Raw genomic sequence first — 22,399 nt, forward strand, 5'->3', positions numbered from 1 at the left:
CAATCTAGTTAATAATCTTTTCTGTATTTATTATCTGGCAATTTTACATCAAAATTGCCTGGGTTACAGTTTGAGACATACTATTACTCGTTTCTATGTGTGGTATATTTTTATCTCTAGGTTTGGAAAAGGTGGCCGTATTCTTAGTTTGCTCAGGATAATCTTGGTTTATGCTTCTTCTCCTAGAAAAATTATGAATAGAGTCCTCCTTTGTATAATTAATTATATGATTACCCTATCTTTTAGTGCCATGTATATTTCTTATTATCTTGGAAGGATTCTAATAGCGGTTTATCAGTCTCACCTTCAAATTTTCTAAGGTCACAATGATGCAATCTAATTAGATAAAATATATGAACTCATTACTCTTAATACAATTTCTCAGAAATATGACTGTTACGAATCTATAATTGACTGCAAGATATATGTGACAGAATTTATCTTCCATACTTCTCTACTAAAGAAAACACTGCAGACTAATGGATAAAGTGAGGGCATTGGAGTCAATGATGCCTGGGTTCATTTCTCAGTTTCGATAATAATTGTGTGATTTTTCAGAACTTACTTTTGAGCCACTATTCTTTGTCTTTCTATTTCTTTATCCTTAAAACAAAGATCCCAATGAATGAACTTCATAAGGTTGTCATAAAGGTTCAATTTGGTACTATATAAAATGATGAGCATTACGCCTCCACTAAGTAGGAACAGGCTTTGATAAATGGTCACTCTATTGCTGTTATTTTCGTGCAAGAAATGCTCTTCAATCCCAATCAGGTAATAAGGTGAGTGATGTCTGGCTCAAGAAGAAAATGAACTTCTGAATTTAAATAAACTCAACAATTTTATTCACTATTTTTTAAGATACAAAAGTAATTTCATAATCTAAAAAAGTAAGCTCTATCACTGAATAATAAGTGACACATTTGAAAATTTCAGAAATATAAACACTTTAAATCTATTCACAAATAAATATTTAACTTTCACCCATAGTCTGATGTTTGTTTAAAAGCAGTTTTTCTTTTTAAAACTCATCTGCTTTGAAAGATATTCAGAATTTTGAAAAAAATATTCTCAATTTGTAAATCTCTGCCTCTCATTTGATTCTCAAATTTTCAGATAAATCAAGATACCTTCATTTTTTTAGTTTTTTTTAAATACAATTTTATTGAGGGATAACTTACCTACTATGAATTCATACACTTAATTATACATTTTAATGACTTCTAGTAAATTTACCAAGTGGTGCAGTCCTCACCATATCCAGTTTGACAGCATTTTTGTCATCCAATAAGATCCTTCATATCCTTTTACAGTTAATCCCCATTCTCACCCCAACCCCAGTCAAAATAAGTTTTATTTTATTTTAAATGACCAATCATATTGAAACTTTTTCCTCATTCCTCCCAAGGCCACTCTGAATCAGGAATAGCATTAGAGAGGATATGACTCTCTTTCAACAAAAAATGAAGTGAGAATAGATTCACGTCTACAGGAACAGGAAAGAAGGGCTGGCAGGGGAGGTCAGGATGGCACCACTTGATTGGAACTCAACAGAGTTGAGTTATGCTACCCCGGGTAGCATAAACCTGAACACTTTCAGTGGAAGTCTGTGCCCCAGTAAATATAGAAGCCTCACTCTTGTCTCATTATGTTTTGCATATAATATGATTTGTAACATATTTCAAAATTGACCAAGCCTGTAAATTACCATTACTGAGACTGGGAACTTGCTGATTATTTCAGCATAATTTTATCAGTCAAGAACTTGACAGAAAGCAGTTCTGATTATTCAAATTGAGTGCATTTAATGAAGAAAATCAATTGCATGGATGATGTAAGAGTAGACAAAGCTGACTAAAGACAGGAAGGCAGCCCAGAGATTAGCTACTAGAAGCTGCTACCCTTGGAGTGGAGGAGCACTGGGAGAAGATGGTATTAACCAAGAAACCAAGGCCATACAATGAAAGCCAGGACTGCACTGAGGCCTGCTTGGTAGAAACTGGAACAGTTAGAGGGCAGGGTAGCTATTGAGAACTAGAAACAGATGCATCAGAAAGCAAAGGCCAGAGGATAGCCACCATTCCCTCTTTGTCTCTTCCTTAACCTACTGGCTGCTTCTATCAAGAATTCAGAGGTAAAGAGCACAGAGGAATGTAGTTCCTACAACATAGCAAAACTGGGAAGAGGCAGTAAAAATCTTAAAGCAAATTGGCTGTCGCCTGGCACAAAAGTCTAGGATATTCAGCTGATGGGCTGACTGTATGGGAGAAAGCACATAGAAAGTGTTCATTCCTCACGTCTGAAAGACCCATCCTTCCCTTTGTCAAAATGAAAGAGCCAGTGCCAGTCCTGTGGCCCACTGAACTTTTTCCCCTTGGTTTTGACAAATTTCTGGAGGAGAAGGGAAGAGGAGTATTGGAATAAGAACGAGGAAGTTAAATAATGTTTTTACTTCCTTCTGGAGACCAATATCTTTCCCAGCTTTTGTTTCTCTTTTAATCCAATGGTTTTACTAACAATGCCTTAGTGACCTAGGAATGCTGATAACTGCTCTTAAGGGAGAAAGGTATCAGAGAACTAGAAAACCAGGGCTTAAAGGGACGTGAGACTGTATCTTGCAGCAGAGACTGTTGGTTTGAACCCAATTTTATTCAGATTGAAATTGCACATAGTTGGAGGACACATTCAGCTGGGCTGAATGAAAAAGGTGCCTGAAACCTGCCACCATATTGAGGGACTATTGAGTGTATTCTACATACGAATCTCCAACAGAAAAGAATGAAGCTGGGCTGACTTTCGATGTTCTGCGGTCAAGTCATGCATATTAACACAATGTTTTCTTTTCACATCTCTCTCTGCCTGTCCTCTGTAAGAGTTCAGAGATGAAGGCCTAACAGACTGGCCAGTGATGGAATGGATGCTTCAGAGCTATTTCAGGAGGGCTACAAGAATCCCCCGGTTTAGTCCTACTACAAATCCATCGTTGATCCTGGACGCAGGCTACAGCTGGCAAAGGAAAGGAAATACAGGGTTCAAAGTAAGGTGAGGAGGCTCATGGCCAAAAAATCCCATATGCAGGGACTACTTATGGCCTACTCTGGCCCATCTGGAAGTTCACTGCTTTTACCCTTTAGAGTTCCCAAGAGAGCCTGTCTGGAAGGAGAAATACACCCCTATCCCCACTAACAACAGACCCTGCGTGCTGCATGTGGGATATCACTCAGCAGGCACAGCTGCACTTGCAGTCTTATATAAACAGCCGAGGCCTTTCCTAAAGCATGAGTTTCAGTCTTTCTTGTGGGGAGCTTTTCTCCTAATTTCAAGTTCCCTGCACATATATGATCTTCAGAAACTGGGCCAAATGTAAATCATGTTAAAGGGTGAAAAAAGATGGCATTTGGGCCAGGGTCCAGGATATCAGCCACTTGAATCCTTCCTTCAACCCACATGGCCCCAAATGCAATGTGCCTGAGAGATATGTGCACAGAGGGCAAGGCCAGACTAGAGCATATTCTTCATCATTACGTGGCTTTTGCCCCGAATCCCAATGTAATATCACCTCCTCAGGCAGTTACCAAATGGAATTGGCCCCAGACTGGTCTCACCTGTCAAACATGTGGGAGCAGATCCCACCACTACTGACTCGGGGCTTAACTTGGCACCAAAAAGTCTCCACCCATTAGGACTGAGGCCAAATGACATTCCCTGACTTTGACAATGACCTATTTTTGATGGAAGAAGAAGGATGAGTGAGAAGGAGGCAGGAATTGGTCCCATTTGGTTGGCTGATGTGTAAGGAACAGGACAGGAATGTCAGCTTCCTCTAAGGGGCCAAGGTTAAGATGCTGTGTTCATGTTATTTGTGTACCTTTGTTGAAGTAGGAACTCTGCACAGTTTAGCAGAAAACTTTTTGCCTGCATAACATTCCTTCTCTCTTTTATTACAGTTCTTTAATTTTTCTCACTTATTCTAAATTCATGTTAACCCTACCCCTTAGTGTCCAGATGGACAGATATGTTCTAGACCCAGACAATCATAGTATTCCATCCCCTCAGCCACAGCACTATAGAGATGGCAATGGCAATCAACAAAGCCAATGAGTCTACTCTTTGAGATCTTCTCTTCTATTAAATAGCAGAACTACCCACATCTCATTTTCATTCATTAGCTGACTTTGCTCAATATAGCCCAGAGTATTGGTTTGCTGCCATTCATGGTACATCCTTTGGAAAATGTTCCAGATTATTTTTGTATTCCTTATTATGCCATTAAATTCAATTCTCTTATTGATTCCAGTTTATATGATCTACTCTGTGAACAAAGCATTGGCACTGAAGTTAGAGTTGGCAGGGCATCTAATCAACATTTAATAGAATATATGCTAGCGAGATGTTGTATACCCATGGTGAAAGAGTGAGCCTCAAATATGTGCTTGAAGCCTTTTAGTGAACTGGAACCAAGAACTTCAACTTGTAGGTGCATTAAGTCTCATAACTTTGAGTCCTACGTTGGCAAACTGCTTAAATTGCTTTCTTGGTCACAAGGGCAAAGTCATGTCAGGAGTGAACTAGTTAACTTAAACTCTGAAAACTTGCTGTTCTGTCCGGGATATTCTGCCTGCCAGGGGCACTTGTTGCACTCTGCTCTCTTTGTATGAGTGGTCTTCTTGGCCCTGATCCTGGGCCCTAGCTGTTCCAATAGTTGATCCCTCTAAGAGTCAGGGCTTCCTTTCACTTTATAGAAAAGCTTCCCCTCCAACTCCCCTAAATTTGCAGTAGGAAATCAGCCCAGGCCATATTATTTGCTCTCTGGTAAACAACATGGAAACTTGGTGAGCTTTGGGGTTCAGCTAATGCCCTCATACTCCAACCCCTGAAAGATGGGCTGAAGTTCTCTCTTAACTTTCTACAAAGCCTGGATTTATAACAGGTTAAATAATCAGTTTCTAATATTTCTATTCCCTAGATGCTTTTGGGGGGGATTTTGGACTTCATCAGCTTAGAGAACTAACACAGAAAAGTATATGATTTTTCCATTCTCCCACATATTTGTTCATATTTTTTAAGGTGTCAACGCAGCCTGGAGCAGCCCCCTCATTGCTGAATAAAGGGGCCCCAAAACTTGCTGTCCTGTGGACATTTGCATTCTCTATGTACAGCAGTCCTCTAACAATTTAGATTTTATTTTGATACATTATGTCCTATTACCACACATACTGGAGGAACAATAACGCTGGAATCACACATTATTTTAGAACTAGTATGATATGCTTGTCCAATATTATCTTTTGTGAAACAAAAATATAAAAAGTTCAGGACAAGTAATTTAATACCTGTGAAAGTTAGCCCTCTGAATTTTTCCATGGGTTTCTCCAGGTAATTTATATCATAACTAGGTAATATTTGCATATTTCTCTTTTCCAGAAAAATCTGGCCTTTAGGACTCATTCTCTTATCTCAGAGTTTTACTCTTAGGATTGTATAGCATCCTTCAGTTCTTTGATTTGATTATGGGAACCTCTGTCCCTAAGTTGCCAAATGTTTGAGCCTCTGACCATCTGCCCATTATATGATGACTAGTGACTAGATGATATACCAAAGGAGGAAATGGGCAAGTATTTTAGGCTTTCTCCACTTAGCACCACCTAAAGCATTTACTGTGATATCACTTCCTGATATTTATTCTCAATTTACTAGAATTGAGCTGTTCCAAACACTTGTGCCTTCCCGTTGCTTATCTGGATTCTGGAGCTTAACTCAAAATTTCCCTTAGGAACTCCTGGGGATCTATATTAAACAGGGGACTGAGATTGTCCCTGTTAGTGAGATGCTGCTAGAAAACCCAGAGATGGAGTTGCCCATCCCCCAGAAACGTGAGGCTTTCATGTCTGAGGGGATGGAGCAGTTCTCCAAAGTTATACCAGCTGCTAACTCACAGGACTGGCCTGATACCTTTGAACTTGAAATCAGAATGAACCAGGTTGCCTATGTTGCTTAAAACTCAGGGCAAGGCATCTTGGGCATTTTGAAACTAGGTGAGTGCACTATGTTTGTTCTTCATGCACACTTAATGGACTGGATTCTTCATCCTGGGGCTTGGAGTGAGCCCTGTGGAGTTGGGGGGAAATGCAGGGATGAAGACTAAGTGTTATTCAAAGATCCCCCCCATGTCTTGAGGAAATATGTGGGATTATTTGGGTAGAAGTTGGAAAGTTTGTAGAAATCTGAGTGGAGGTTACATTTGAGCTGAGTCTTTTAAATTTTTTAGCAACAATTTTTCTCAACATATTTAATAAATGCTCCCTATAGAAAATGTGTGTGTGTCGGGGAGGGGGGGAGCTAAATCTCATTAGGGTGTGTATTTTTTTTCTAAAAAGAAAACCCAATTTCTTGCTTTTATAGCTCAGCTAGCACAAAAGAGGCAATGTGGTAGTGAAGAAAATTAATGTCAGTGAAAATAATATGCTGAGGTGAGAATGAGTCCAAATTCATTTTATGACTTCAATCTTCACATCTGAATGTAAAGAAAAATACACATATTTACTGCTCAGTAGTGTCACATAAGTACTGTACTTTGAATTGTGTATCTAAGATGCAAGATAGAAATATTTTCTGGAATAAGTCACTGTTTACTTTTTTATTATTGGGGAACTGACGTAGCTAAAGCAGTTCTTGGAAGAATTTGGCAAGCAGTGCTACCATTTTGTTGATGAAAGAGATTCAGAGAGGCTGATATATCTTTCCTGTTACACTACTACCATGCAATGTTTGTGATATTCTATTGGTTAATCAAATCTGCAGATTTAGAAATAAAGTGTTAGTCATAGAGACAATGGGTCTTAGACTTTGGTTTCCTTTTAAATTTGCTTTTATTCATTCATTATCATTCATTTAACTACTCATTCAAAAATGTTTACTGAGTGCCTCTTACATGGCAGATTATCTGAGACAAATATGCAGAAAATGGTCCTTAAATTTTGAAGATGATAAAACTTTCCTGGGTTACACGATAAAAAAATGCAAACAACCAGGTTCCAGACTTATTATATTAGACTTTTTAGGGAGAAGATGAGTAAAATCCAGGGTATGCACATGCTTTGCCAGTTGGTTATGGATTTCTATTACATAATAACATAACATAATCTGCAGCAGCAGATAAACAAAATTTTTGCTAATATTTGAAATTTCATAAGCCAGCTAGTTTTATCACAACTCTGTAAGATGCTATGCTATTTAATTTATTATGATATACAAATTTATGCTACTTTCTACTCTTGGTGAACTCTTTAGCTGATAGCCTTGGTGTGTCAATCAAGCTCTCTAAAAATCTCAATGCAGGAAGGGAGGAAAACCATGTTACTTGTAATTTACTAAGTATCAAATTTGCATCCAACTAAAAAATACTGTAATTCTTGTGTCCTTAAAACTTCTTAGGGAAGAACAAACTTCTTATGGAAAAATATTTCAATCCCAAAACAGTTGGCCATGCAAAGGAATCCTAAGTGGTACCTGAAGAATACAAGAGAATTACATAATTTGTGGTCCTAGCTCAGGTCCTTCTTCCAGGAGACCTAGATTTCTCCTCAATATAAGACCTATATGCTATAGGTAGACCTATATACGATAGGTATATAGGTATATAAGACCTATATGGTAACTTATGTTCAGAAACTGGGTCTGAAGCTATGAATTTCCTCTATGGTGACTCAGGCCACTTTTCCACTCACCAGACCTAGAGTTTTGTTTTGTTTCGATTTTTATCATATTTTCCAGGATACACTTTATGTATTTTCGCATTTCTTTTATTCTTAGGGTCACAGTGATTAATCAGCCACAACCACAGGTCCTTCCATATCAGGAACTGTTACTTCTTTCTATTATAGTAATTGTTCTCATCTTATACCTGACGGTTGGTTGCCATATCTGCTCTCTGCTCCTGTGGGATTCTCTTGTTCCTATTGCAATCTGTGAGCCCAGTCGGTGGCAGCATCTCCCAACTGTCATCTCTAATCTTTGCAGAGGACAGTCACCACTGAGCTTTACAAAGAGGCTGACACCCCAAGCCAATGTGTTTCCCAATGTCTTCATGAAGAAAGTCTCCTCCAAATACTCCTGGAGGGATATGGTTGATGGTTGCTGAATATGTTGCACATATTTGATCCACCTCAACATTTTTTTTGTTTTTTTACAGTTTATTTATTATTATTTATTTTTGAGTGAGAGAGTAAGCAAGAGCAGGGAAGGGGCAGAGAGAGAGAGAGAGAGAGATTGGGAGAGAGGAAATCTCAAGCAGGCCCTGCATTGCCAGCACAGAGCCTGATGTGGGGCTTAAACTCACAAACTGTAAGATCATGACCTGAACGGAAACCAAGAGTCCAATGTCCAACTGACTGAGCCACCCAGGTGCCCTGACCTCAACATTTCTATTTCTGAGCCTTTGGATTTTCTCCTGTACAGTATGCCAGGGAAGTTCCATATCTCAGACACACTGAATACAGGCCATTATTGAGACTAGGCTTCAATTAACCAACCAAACTGTCACCAATTGCTACTCAAAATTTAGAGTAATTTGTGACTAATTTAAATCTAGAATCACAATGAAATCACCTATGGTTTTATTCAGACAAATCTAACCTTATGTTCCATCTCATTTGGCTATCATCTTCAGAAATCATTCATGCATATATTCCCCAGACTTTTTAATTTTTATTTATTTTTGAGAGAGAGAGAGAGAGAGAGCGAGCACAAGTGGGAGAGGGGCAGAGAGAGAGGGAGACACAGAATCGGAAACAGGCTCCAGGCTCTGAGCCATCAGCCCAGAGCCCGACGCGGGGCTCGAACTCACGGAGCGCGAGATCGTGACCTGGCTGAAGTCGGACGCTTAACCGACTGCGCCACCCAGGCGCCCCAAGACTTTTTAATTTTTATTTATTTTTGAGAGAGAGAGAGAGCGAGCACAAGTGGGAGAGGGGCAGAGAGAGAGGGAGACACAGAATCTGAAGCAGGCTCCAGGCTCTGAGCTGTCAGCACAGAGCCTGACATGGGGCTCAAACTCACAAACTGTGAGATCATGACCTGAGCCAAAGTAGGATGCTTAACTGACTGAGCCTCCCAGGCGCCCCTTCCCCAGATTTTTATTGATATATATTCATGAGGTCTTATAAGCTCTTCAGCACATTCACTATATTTTACTGGATAGTGTATGTACAAAATCCTTTCTCTTGCTCGGACATTCCAGAATCTGAATTTTTAAAAAAATGAACCTGGAGGCAGTGAGGAGTGGTAGAATCTGGATAAGAAGTAAGGATAAGAGGCCTTCTTTGGGGGCACAACTGATGAATGTTTTTAATGAAAGAAAAGCAGTTTACCTAGACACGTGAGAAGGTGGCTGCTTCTGGCAAGGGTGGTGTAAAACGGTTTTGGGGGAAAATGTTTCTCAGACTTGTCTTTGCCCCGATGTTCTCATTCCAAGAATAAGGGCCGCATTCCTTTTAAACCAGTGCCCATCCTTGGTATGGAAGACTTGGTGAGTCAGGCATTTAACTAGCTTGTAAATTTGCAAATTACATAATTAGATTTGGGGTTTATCCTTAGCCATCATGCAGACAGAACAATGGCCCTCAAAAATGTTCATGACCTAATGCCCAGAACTTGTGAATTTGTTACCTTACCTGGCATTAGGACTTTGCAGATGCGACTAATGTGTTTTTGAGATGTAGAGATTACTCAGGATTATCAAGACAGGCCCATTGTAATCACAAGAGTCCTTATAAGTGAACGTAGGAAGCATGAAAGTCAAGGTCAGAGTCAGAGAGAGAGATTTGAGATGGGACTGGCTAACTTTATTTTTTATTTTATTTTTATTTATTATTTTTTAATGTTTATTTTATTTTTGAGAGACAGAGTGTGATTGGGGGACGGGCTGAGAAAGAGAATCCAACTGAGGCACCCAGGCGCCCCCTCTTCTTCCTCTTTAAAGTTAGCCAGTCCCGGGGTGCCTGGGTGGCTCAGTTAGTTAAGTGTCTGACTTCGGCTCAGGTCATGATCTCAGTCTGTGAGTTCAAACCCCGCATTGGGCTCTGTGCTGACACCTTGGAGCCTGGAGTCTGCTTCGTATTCTGTGTCTCCCTCTCTCTCTGCCCCTCCCCTGCTCATGCTCTGTCTCTCTCTGTCGCAAAAATAAATAAAAACATTAAAAAAAATACATAAATAAAGAGGAAGAAGAGGCCACTAACCAGAAATGTAGGTGAGCTCTAGAAGCTAGAAAAGAAAGGGGATGTATTCTCCCTGTAGTCTCCAAAAAGAACACAGCCCCGCTGACACACCTTGATTTTAGCACAGTCTGACCCATTTCAGACATCTGATCTCCAGATCTGTAAAATAAAAATTGTATGTTGTTTCAAGCTATTAAATTTGTGGCGATTTGTTAGAAAAGGAAAGGCAAACTAAATACCTTCATGCTTTCCCTGCAGGGATTATTTCCAAGCCATCATAGAAGGCTTTCTGACTCCCTAGAAGTGCCTTGAGTTGGTGGTTAAAGTCTCTGAGGTTATCACTTTCGTTTTGTCATCTTTGCAGTCCTGTAAGTGAGCTTATCTCCTCTCCCTCACAACCTCTGTCATCACCACTGGTGTCATTGTGGTCATAAGCATCTGTCAGTTGATTACCAAAAGGCTTCCGTCCACTGGTATTTTATCCCACACCACTGTGGTGACTTCTAAATAATCACAATGCCTGCATGACAGAGATTTCTAATGACGCATTTCTGCTGGACAAGGGGGAGGTCTTCCTTGTGTTCACCAAGTAACATCTTTATCCTTTAATCCCATTTTGAAGCTTTTGTTTCTTCCCTAGAACTCCTCCTGATACCAAATACTATGCCATTCCAGGGCCTGGCAGAAAAATAGAATGCATTCCAGATGTTTTGAATGGACTATGTTAAGGGACAAAGCACTGAGAGAATAGAGATATCAGAAAGCTGTGAATGGATGGATAAATAAAGGGACAAGGAGAGAGAAAATAGTCATTGGAGTTCAAGGAAAGCTGTAAATGTTAAGGATGGCTTGGCTACCAGGGAGCTAGAGATTCTGGACCAATTCTGAGGATGTGGGGATGGAATAAAGTCAGCCTCTCTATTTTTCCCACCCACTGATCTCCAGGTTGTGCTTCCTGTTGGCCAAATTCAATCAGAATGAAGCTGGCAGTTAGAACTTTATGCTTTAGTCAGTAATACCCAGCATTACTGAAAACTTTAAAAAATGTTCATGAATGACATTTCAAATTAAGAAAATACTCTACCATTTAGAATATTCTAGTATATAGAACTCTAGTGATAGGAAAAAATCTGAAAAACACCAAAAAGCATAGAGAAGGTAAATTAAAATCATATGCAATTCCATTACTCAGAGAAAATCACTGTTGACATCTTGAGGTATTTTTTCATTCATTCCCTTCTCTTCTCACATATGTGTATATATGTGAGACATATTTATGGATATGCGTATATAAGAATAAGTGCTACTTCATGAATGTTTAAATTTAATGTACTCTTTCAGATTTAAAATATTGTTATAACATATATATTAATGGCTATATGTTGTTCTATGATATATACTTCTTCACATACATATATATATATACATGCATATAATATATATTTCCTATATCATACATATGTATATAGATGTACAGTTTACTTTGAAAATTTCAATATTATACCTGATGCTGCAGCAAATTCCCTTGTACATGAATAATTGTGTATATTCTGTTGTTTCCTTAGGGTAAATCCCCACATTTATCTTTCATCTCCCAGTCTCCAAAGCTTTGTGCTCATTACTTTCTGGCTTAAAGTAACAGATGTTTTCTTTTATTGCTCTCCCTGACCCCAGTTCTCAAAGCTGCCTTTTCTATTTGCCCCCCAACCTGTGAGCCTTCCAAGGGCCTCAGGGCCAGTGCCTTCTCTGGGCATGTCATCTCACTGTTTTTCCTGGCCTTTCTCACAGCACCAACCACAGTCTTGCATCCAGTCTGATCTAATCTTGTGACCAGTACTGCTCTGGCTTGCCCTGACTGTCCTGTCTCGCACCTTTTCTCAGGAATATTGGTCTCTTTAGAGGTTTTTATACAGCTTCTGTACTTCAAAGGGGCACAGAAAATTTCCAGAGACAGTGCCAGTAACAAGTGTTTCACATAGAAAAACCAGACCTCCTACCCTCACTTCTTCCGAATCCTAATTTTCCCTTCCCAAAACTTCCTGCTACTCTATGGTTAAGAGATAAGAGACAAATCTGCCCTGTTTAACATGCAAGAGCGAGATCATAGTCAGATGGGAAACACGTTTTTTCACCCTCCTTAAACCGTTTTGCTTTCTTGCCAGCAATGTTGAAAGTACAAATCACATTGGGAAAGAAACACAACTATGTGTGTAATTACCTAAAAAATTATTCATAGCAGGGCTAATCTTTCAGATGATGAAAGAAATCAAAGATACTAGCAATTCTGTTCTATTCTGGACATTGGCTTTCATTCACTCAACTTCATTCAAAGCACAGTTGGTCAGCAATTTTTATTGATCTTTCACATAATCGAACATGAGAAGAGTTGTATAATTTCTAGGCTTGGGCAATTAATCACCTCCTGCCTGTTCTATGGATGCTGTGGTAGCAGAAAGCTCACTTATATTGATGCTCTTCCTCCCTTAGGACCCACGAGGGGAAGGCACTGTGTGAGGAGGTTGCCATTGGGAGAGGGAGGACCTGCCCTCAGCACCTGCCCCCCACCCCACCTGGCAGGTGATACAGTGACCTCTGGTGGAGCAGAGAGCCCAAGAGCCATTATGTTCCATAAGGGACAGCTGGGCTGGAATTGTTGAGGACTTTTATTTGTGAGTTCCTTAAGATGCACATCCTGTGATAAAATTTACATATGCCACTGAGGATGTATCTTATTGTATATAGTTATTTCCGGTTTATACAAACACCCCTGACCTCATTCTCTTCTGACTCATGGCAACAGCGTTTTTTATGTGTGGAGGAACTTGTATATTTATTTTTGAATCATAGCAAATATTATTAATTTTGTTCACCTTTTATACTTCCACTTGCAAAGAGAAAATAGATATTGGCATTGTGAAGGGTACATATAATTATGGATTTAGATTGACAAGATCAATATAAGCGTGTAAAATACTAAATGACTAATAAACTTACCAATTCCAGTCGCCATTGAAGCTCTTACTGGATGTGTGAAATCTGGCTGGTTATTCTTTCAGTTTCCTCATTTGTAAAATTAGGATAATAGTCACTTGCCCCAGAGGAGTGCTGTAATTATTCAAAGAGATAACGCTGTAAAATTCTCAGTTCAGTAGCTGGCACATAGTAATCCTAGATAAATATTATTATTGTTGTTTCTTTTTTATTTTATTTTCACAGTTATATTGTGGTTAAGCTTGTGCTTGTAAATTTGTGGACCGGTATCTTTTTTTTTGTTTTTTAAAAAAATTTTTAACGTTTATTTATTATTTTTGAGACAGAGAGAGACAGAGCATGAATGGGGGAGGGTCAGAGAGAGGGAGACACAGAATCCGAAACAAGCTCTAGGTTCTGAGCTGTCAGCACAGAGCCCGGCGTGGGGCTCGAACTCATGGACTGTGAGACCAGGACCTGAGCCGAAGTCGGCCGCTTAACCAACTGAGCCACCCAGGCGTCCCTGTGGACCGGTATCTTTACCCACACCAGGTTATAAAATCTTTTTTCAATTATGTATTTTGAATATATTCAAGTATATATATTTTTCAATTTATATTTCAATTTTTATGTTTACTTTTTGATTAGCAAGAATAATAACTAATATAAATTGTTTTAATAGAAGCTTACAGAGTAATTTTATCTCAACCTCAGTACAGCTATATGAACCAGATATTATAAGCTTTAGTTCCCTTTAATAAGTATAGATGGCTTGACAAGTTCACTCACTTATTCATGCATATATTTTTAAACTTCTATTACTAATGTCATTTGAACTAATTTATGAGCTTCCCCAACATTACAAGCAAGGAAGTACCAACCCTAATATTCAAACTCTGTTCTTCTGATTCCAAATCCCATACCCTCCATTGCCTGTTGAATAACATTTGGGCCACCCCAGAACTTGCCAGCTTTCCTTACTGTGGCCATGTGAAGTAATCTCAATTCATTTACTAATTTTAGGCTAGCTTGTTCATAAACTCTCTCAGTCAGGTGAGAACCTACCCATTAAAAAGATCTCACAACAGGATTTCACAACTTCCCTAGCTTCTAGGTTTTTATAAAATGCTTCAAACCTCTATGACAAAATTTATAATTAGATTAAACTAAATCCCTCATGTTTCTGCTTAAGTGAATATGTAGTATGCCAGATAGACAAGACAAATGGGACAGAAAAAGCTGGGATGCTGAAGTGCTATTTTAGTCTGAAGAAAGTGAGAGAGAGCACCATGCAAAAATCTGTAAAAAAGAGCGCCCCCTGTAGACGGAACAGCAAGCACAAATGTTCTGAGAATGAGGGACAGTGAGAAGAGCGGTGTGTGGGGACAGGAGAGTTCTAGATCAGCGCAGAGTCCAGAGGGAGCAGCAGGTTTTGTGGGGTCTTGGGACCATTGGTAGGATTTTGTCCTTCACCGTGAGTTGTGAAGGCTTGGACGGTTTTGGGCTGAGGAGTGCTATGACCCATGTAGGCTTTAAAAGGTGAGAGCCAGGGTGAGAAAGGGAGGCTGCTGCCCACCAAGGGTGACTTTCCCCACGCACTTAATACTTAGTATAGGTCTTATTTTCTAACTGTTGTAGAAAACAAAACCAAATAGTTGTACTACCAGAAGCTGGCCTTCTTTATTTTTCAGGAAAGTTATGGGATCAGCTTTTCTGTATTTTACACTTCTCCTGGATCTGTAAAACAGGACTCTCACCACTCCCTAAGTTAATGGTTCCCTGACTTCTTAAATATTTTCCCCCTTAATACCATTTTCTTGGTCTACTGAAACCATTATTAGAAAAGTTACATGTATACCTATGTATGCATTATATATACACTTAAAAAGTAAATATATATTTAGTTTTTAAATTAGTATTTATTTTGTACCATGAATACATGATTATCTCATGGCTGTAGACAGTGAGGTAATAAGAGAAATTCTCAAGTACTGCAAACATCCAGTTGTAAGCACTTTGAGACTAGGAACCAGATTTACCTGATATTTCTATTCCTCTGTCTACAGAAAAGCTCTTTGTACAAGAACTCCTTCCAAAATAGCCATGAAAATCCTTTCACTAAATGTGCTAATAAAATCTGATAATAATATTGACTCAATTGTATCGAGTGCTTTCCCAGCTCACCATGATTCTCCTTTTTCCAAAAAATTCCTCCAATCCGTATAGACACCCTATCTCACATCACACTGCCCCATTATCTTTGGGCAGAACATGGCTTTGGCATCTCTTTATAAATAATTGGATCAGGAGAGAGTACTGAAGGGTTAACAATAATCTCTCCCTAACATGTAGAATTAAGACCAAGGCTGGAGGTACAACATGGAAGATCATTATCCACTCACCCTCTAGATGAGAGAAACAAAGAAAGTTAATTCGTTCAGAGGGAAAATATTACAGCAGATGTCATATAGCAGATATGCAGGGGTAGTGAGGAGGCTGGACACTTTATCGCTTCTTTTTCTAGAAGCTTCAGAGTAATTGACTTATTCCAAGAGAATTTTTGTGTCCTTATATTGAATTATCACTTTTTACCTAAGCTAGCTTTGGCTGGTTTCTATTGCCTGTCCTAATCATAATTTTCTATTCCTCCGGTAGCCCATCTAAATGTTATTTGGTCTAGCAATACTGGTGTAATGGCAGATACAGCATGCAGGATTAAACCAAACTTTACTAAAAGCCAAATATACTTAATTTATTATTCCTTTTATTCAAGAGGCAATTTCAAATGTAAAACTGGACAACTAATTATAATAATAGTTATTATTATATATTTATAATATATATTTATATCATATAAATATATAGTTATATTATATATAATATAATATATTTATATAATATATTTGTATTAAATTTATTATTATAAATTTATAATAAATTATAATATAATTTATATATTATATAAATATATATATTTATTATTATATAATATATATATTATATATATATAATATAATATATATATATTATATAATATAATATATATATATAAATATATATAATAAATTATATTATATTAAATTTATATAATATATTTATATATTATATAAATAATAGTTATATTATTATATATAATATATTATTAATATAATAATATATTAATATTGGTTAACCCTTTGTCCTTGTGTTCATATAATAAATATACTATTAAAATAAATATTCTGCTCATATGAAAAGCATTTCAAATACTATGCATTTCTTTGAAATAGTTATTTGTATTTAAATGTTGATAAATTTGTTTGAATGTAGGTAAAGAAAACAAAACATGAAAACATCAAAATGTGAATTTACAATGAAGTGTTACACGTGGATTAAAGTACAAAATGAAGTAATAATACAGAGTTTTATTTTTTTTACTAGTATGAAATCTTCACTTTCGTGAAGTTTAAATCAAGACCTAAAAATATTTGGAATTGTAACTAAGTTACAAATAAATGGTCTACTCCTAGAGATCAGGAGTCTAATTGGATTTATTGACTCTCCATGGAGAGTCATTCTGCGCACATTTGTTCTGTAGTTACAGGGTAACAGGCAGTTTCTGTGTAGGTTTTTGTCTAGACTTATAAAAACTTTCAATAAAGCTATGGAGACATTCAATTGCTTCCTGTCTCATGGAAAAAGTTGTAGAACCCAAGTCATGTTGCCTGTTATAAAGCAATTTCTGAGTTTGTAGCCTTTCTTTTAGTGCTTCATCTGAATCAAAGAAAGGAAATCAGGAACGATGATTACTAATGATACAGTGAAAGAATTGTCCAGAAAATGTGTGCTGAATAAGATTTTTATCAACTATGAAAGTGAGAAAAGTAATTGTTTTTTGATAAGTAGCTTATTATGGAGCACAGACTATTCATTCATTTTGTGGGAGTGTCTTCATAACTATAAGAAGTAAAATTTTCATGGTAATAATGCTGAAAACATTTCAATGGGTTTGTTAGTCACTCAAGATATCTGTCCTTTACAATGTTATTATTATAGCTCATTCTGTGATACATTTTAAATTAATATATTCTTGGAGTTAAGATAATATTTATACCACTGAAAACTTTAGATTACAGACACAAGACAATTATTTCTGTATTGTAGAAGAGTTTTCACTTGTTGCACTTCATGATTTTATTTTGCTGGAACAGTTACAATAGTTATAAAATGCTCAACTGTTTTTTTAATGTTTTTTAAATTATTTTTGAGAGAAACAGAGAGGTGGGGAGGGACAGAGATGGAGACAGAGAATCCTAAGCAGGCTCCCTGCTGTCAACACAGAGCCTGAGGCGGGGCTCGAACTCACATGTTGAGATCATGACCTGAGCCGAAACCAAGAGTCAGATGCTTCACCGATTATAAAATGCTAAACTCTTAATAGTTACTGGGATGGGTTAATATGCTAATTTTAAAATGCCCAGATGGATGGAGATGAGAGTTTAGAACAGTTGGCTTTGCTTCCTCTTTAATCTCCAATCAAAGCAATGTTGGGAGTGAGGACATAACAGAGGCTCTGGAAGCTCCTAAACAGGTCTATGTGTAAGGGATGAAAACATAAGGATCTGTTTCAAAGGAGAAAAAAGGTCTCCAATCAGAAGGCTGTGAAAGTTCATGAGGAATTTTCCGGTTGATAACAAGAGCAGATACAGAATCAGAAAATAAAAATTTTTAATTAGGAAAGCAAAAATAGCACAGCATGCAATATAAAGTTAATAAAACTGAATTCATCATCAAAATGCTGGATCAAGGAAAGAATTTTTAGCTGGATAGATATAGAAGTGGGAATTGAATATCTTCATTGAGGGTCAGTTTCCCAAGAGTGCCTAAGGACAAACAAGCAGGATAAATTGTAGGAACCTCAGCACTAGGACAGCTCAGATAGATCACTGTTGCCATCATACAGTGTGTATGATGTGTGTAGCCTACACACAGAATTGTGTAGGCTAATCATGTATGTAACTGAGATATGATCATAGTTAAGTCCTTTCTTCTCCTTCTGGCCTGGTGAGTACAAACAAATTGGCAGGACAATCCCTGTCAATCATAAAAATAAATTCTTTTCTCCCTTGTATTCTAAAAGCTATGAAAAAGTGTATATACTTAATATAGATGTTAACATAAAACAACTAAAATTCACGAAGTGATTGTTGAAAATACTTCTCAAGTGCCTAATATGTGTAAGGCATTATGCTGGGCATTATATAAGATTTAAGGATATCCACTATGTTCCATGATGTAGATGCTCTTGGATAAAACAAACATTTATACAAATAATACAAGGTACTTGATCAGTGTAGAAGTAAAGGCAATCAATAGAACAGCTCAAGAAGTTAGCCTCAGAGTTCCAAGAACCCTGTTATCCCACTGAGATCTCCCTTAAAGTGACTGCAACGGCACGTCCATCCCAGTTCAATTAGCACAGCTTCTGAGCTTGCCACCAGTTTGTCACCCTCAAATTATACCTGCAAAATCAATGGTGTTTGCCTTGTTAGCAGATTCAATCTATTTGTAACACTTTATTAAAGAACTGAAAGTGGTAGATAATAAATAAGTTTTGACCAAATGGCCCACTCTCTTTATATCGTATATTTGTAACAAAACCACTACTAGGAGTAATCTTAGAACTTCTGACATTTTGCAACAACATCAGATTACAAAATCCAGAAAGCATGTTTTTTCTCTTTGCAGATTTTTGACATATTTATTTCTGTGACTCATAACACAATAATGATAAGAAAAGCTTTTCATATGATGCCAACTATTGAAAATTTTAACTCAAAGTATAATACTAAAATCAAAAGTATTGGCTTATTCATCAGAGTTCATATGCTATTATATAGAAATCAGTTTTTAAATTATCACCACCTATAGGAATTTTCATCCCTATCATATGAACTAATTTGAATACCTGTTTTTCTATACAGTATTTTTAAAATAGAAGATTATTTAAAAACAGAAGATTATTATGTAACACCAGCATCACCTTATATAATTTTTTTATTCTTCTTTAATTTAGAAAAACATAAAGTTAGGTACAAATATTCCTTATGCTTTTAACACTGATATAACTAAAAATTAAAAATTAAGGAAAACAAAACTATAAAAGCAGAAAGTTAAAACTGCCAACGTTAGTTTGGTATAACTGATGACAGTGTGCTTTATATAAATTGCAGAGTACAGCTGAACGTAATGCTGACTGCTCCAATGCAGGTATTTTGAATCCAACACACCTAAAAAAGCATGTGATTAGTAATGAGTAACTTGTCATACTCCTTCTTCACATTTCTTTTGAATCTGTGAAACATATTACAACGCTCAATGTCATTTCAATATTACTTAGCAAAAATATGCAATTTGTGTTAGGGTTTTGTCTATTATTTTATGGTAGTACCACTTGTCATCAGGTCCATAATAAACCAAAAAGCCAGTGCGTGCAATCGAAACCAGAAGTGAGGTTAAGGGGATGCATGATGTCAAAAAAGGACTCCTAAGGAGCAGCTGGTGAGGTAGACAAGGATCCTGAGAGGATGGTGGTCCAGAGGTAAAGGCTGTTTCAAGAAGGAGGGAGTAAACAGTGGTGCCAAAAACTAATGAGATGTCACCTAAGAGGATGATGAGGATTAACCATCAAATTTGTAATATGGAGATAATTTAACAAACTCACAGAAACCCAGTTGGATCTTTTGAACCTAAATGACATCTATCATGAGTGGCATCTGAAGTTTGCTCATGTATTTTTTCAATGTATCTCCTAGCTTCTTTCAAAAGTGTGGGGCCTTTAATCTCTGTTCTCATACTGTCTTTCTGATCACTCTTCTCCTTAGAGGAAGGAAACCACGCTTCGCTCTTTTAGACACATCCTCTCCTCTTGCCTTTTTTTTTTAAGTTTATTTATTTTGAGAGAGAGACAGCACAAGCTGGGTAGGGGCAGAGGGAGAGCGGGAGAGAGAGAATCCCAAGCAGGCTCCACACTGTCAGCACACAGCCCGACAGGTCTTGAACATATGAACGGTGGGATCTCGATCTGAGCTGAAACCAAGAGTCCCATGCTTAGCCCACTGAACCACTTAGGCGCCCCCGTCTCACCTCTTTTTAACTGCTGTGCTTCATTCCTTTGGGACTGCACTGGTTCCCCTCTTTCCAGCCTGAAGTTGTTATTCAGTCCATTTAGCTCCACTGTAGATGATACATGAGGGTAGAAGTGGCAGAGAGGCCATTCTGGGTCCTGTGTCTGAAGCATGCACAAGACAAAAAGAGTTTTTTCTTCCAACAGAGGTGTCTTCTTAGTGTATTTACTTTTATCACATATTCTGTAATGAAAGTGTCTCCATATTTTGTTTTTTGAGCTGCATTACCTTTTTGTATTCCTTTTTGTATCCCTTTTTATATTGCTGCTTTAGTTTGTTCAAGCTCCTGGATGTGTGATGGTGGTAATTTGATATATTCCAGGAAGATCTGGGAAGAGAAAAACTTCCTCCAGTCACACACAGGCAACATACAAAAACACACAAAGCTTAAAACTTAGAATTAAAAAAAAATGTTTTTACATACATTATCCCATTTTATCCTCACCACAGTCCTTTACTATGGATACATCTAAGCATTTTTAATGTGGAAAATGAGATGAGAATTAACTAAATATAAACTCTTTTCCAGATCTTTGAAAGAGAAGCACAGTTTAAAGCAGATGCAGACAAAAGCCCACATATTTAGATATTCACAGATATTTAATATAGATTATGATAGTTTAAATTGTGGTGGACTCTTTAATTTAAAAAAAATGTTACTGGTTTAGTATACAGGATACAAATGAATAGCCAGATGAAAAAGTATACAGAGTAAGGTACAGAAGGTCTTGAGTTCAAGAGCTTCTATTCCCGTGGAGGGCTGTGCTGCCTCCAGGCAGGTGGTTTTGTTTGCTTATCCGCAGTTTAGTCAAGCTGAGGGGGACATTAAAGTCAGCAGCTTTAATAAAGCCCCTCTAACTCCCACACTAGTGGCCAATAAACTGCAGCAAAAGAGCAGGACCTGAGTTGCACTGACAAACACACGGTACTAGTTTCCTGTGTTAGACAACCCTGGCTCTCTCCTGATGATCTCCTCTCTTCTTACCCTGCATACTTCAGAATTTTCAGTCTCCGCCACTGCTTCAGTTTTCATGAGCACATTGATAACATCTAAATGAGCATCTCCAGCACAGATCTTCCCATAAATTTCAGATAATTATTTCATATTGTCATCGGATCTCATATTCAGCATTTTCAAGATCACATTCGTCTCCCATCCACATATTCCTGCTTTTCTCTTCTGGATTTCAGTGAATATCAAGACTTGTTAGAGCTGGAAGATCAGGGATCATGCTGACACCTCCATCGCTTTCATCCATAAATCTGATCAATACAATGATACTCATGGAGGAGATTTTTACTCAAGTCCTCTTATGCATGCTTCTTTGGATGATGGCAAAATGTGTGAAGAAAAGGGCTCCAAGAAGAGTCTAAATAAATATGGAATTATGTAATTAAAAAAATTGTTTAATGTTTATTTATTTTTGAGAAAGAGTGTGAGTAGGGGAGGGGCAGAGAGACACACACACTCAGCACAGAGCCCAACGTGGGGCTTGAACTCACAAACCACGAAATCATTACCTGAGCTGAATTTGGATGCTTAACCAACAGAGCCACTCAGGTGCCCCTGGAATAAAGTAACTTTTAAATTTATCTGACAGGTAATGATCAGGTGCCTACCTTATGGTAGGAATTGGGCTATGATCTTAACTACTAATTTAATAAGATATACATGTAAAATTATACTACCAAGTTAATTTCCAATTCATTCAAGGAATTCAATAAATATGAAATTTTAATTTTAAAATTTAAATAGTCATTATTGTAACATAAGTATTAATCAGTTAATATTTAGTTGTGATGTTAAATAGATTTTTTTTTAATCAGACACTGGTAGTAGCCCTTAATATTCACTTAACAGAAGATGTTATTGTTTCTTCAGAGAGGCAAGTCTGAGCCATCTGTGAATATCTGTTGATTCTGGTCAGCAAAGAGAAAGATAGAAATTCCATTATACAGCTTACCTCACAAAGTGAAGCTGACTAAACTAGGCAGAGTTGGGAATGCTGAAAGCACAGTTCCTATATATTAACTAATACAAAGTACAAT

At 37.4% G+C, this 22,399-nt stretch overlaps 2 long non-coding RNA genes across 3 annotated transcripts in view; one reads left to right on the forward strand and one right to left on the reverse strand.

Moving 5' to 3' along the window:
- LOC111560110 overlaps positions 1 to 22,399 on the forward strand; it is a 273,609-nt gene that overhangs the window by 212,052 nt on the left and 39,158 nt on the right. The window lies entirely within an intron of this gene.
- LOC123384595 lies at positions 12,817 to 21,840 on the reverse strand. Of its 2 annotated transcripts, XR_006595925.1 has the most exons (4): positions 21,336 to 21,840; positions 20,579 to 20,678; positions 20,310 to 20,454; positions 12,817 to 13,319 (listed from the first exon to the last, which is right to left on the reverse strand). It is a non-coding gene; the product is annotated as an uncharacterized LOC123384595 (long non-coding RNA). The 2 variants fall into 2 exon arrangements; XR_006595924.1 differs by having other exon boundaries at positions 20,310 to 20,678.

The sequence above is a fragment of the Felis catus genome, chromosome A1 (genome assembly GCF_018350175.1).
Source record: "Felis catus isolate Fca126 chromosome A1, F.catus_Fca126_mat1.0, whole genome shotgun sequence".
Classification (NCBI taxonomy): domain Eukaryota; kingdom Metazoa; phylum Chordata; class Mammalia; order Carnivora; family Felidae; genus Felis; species Felis catus.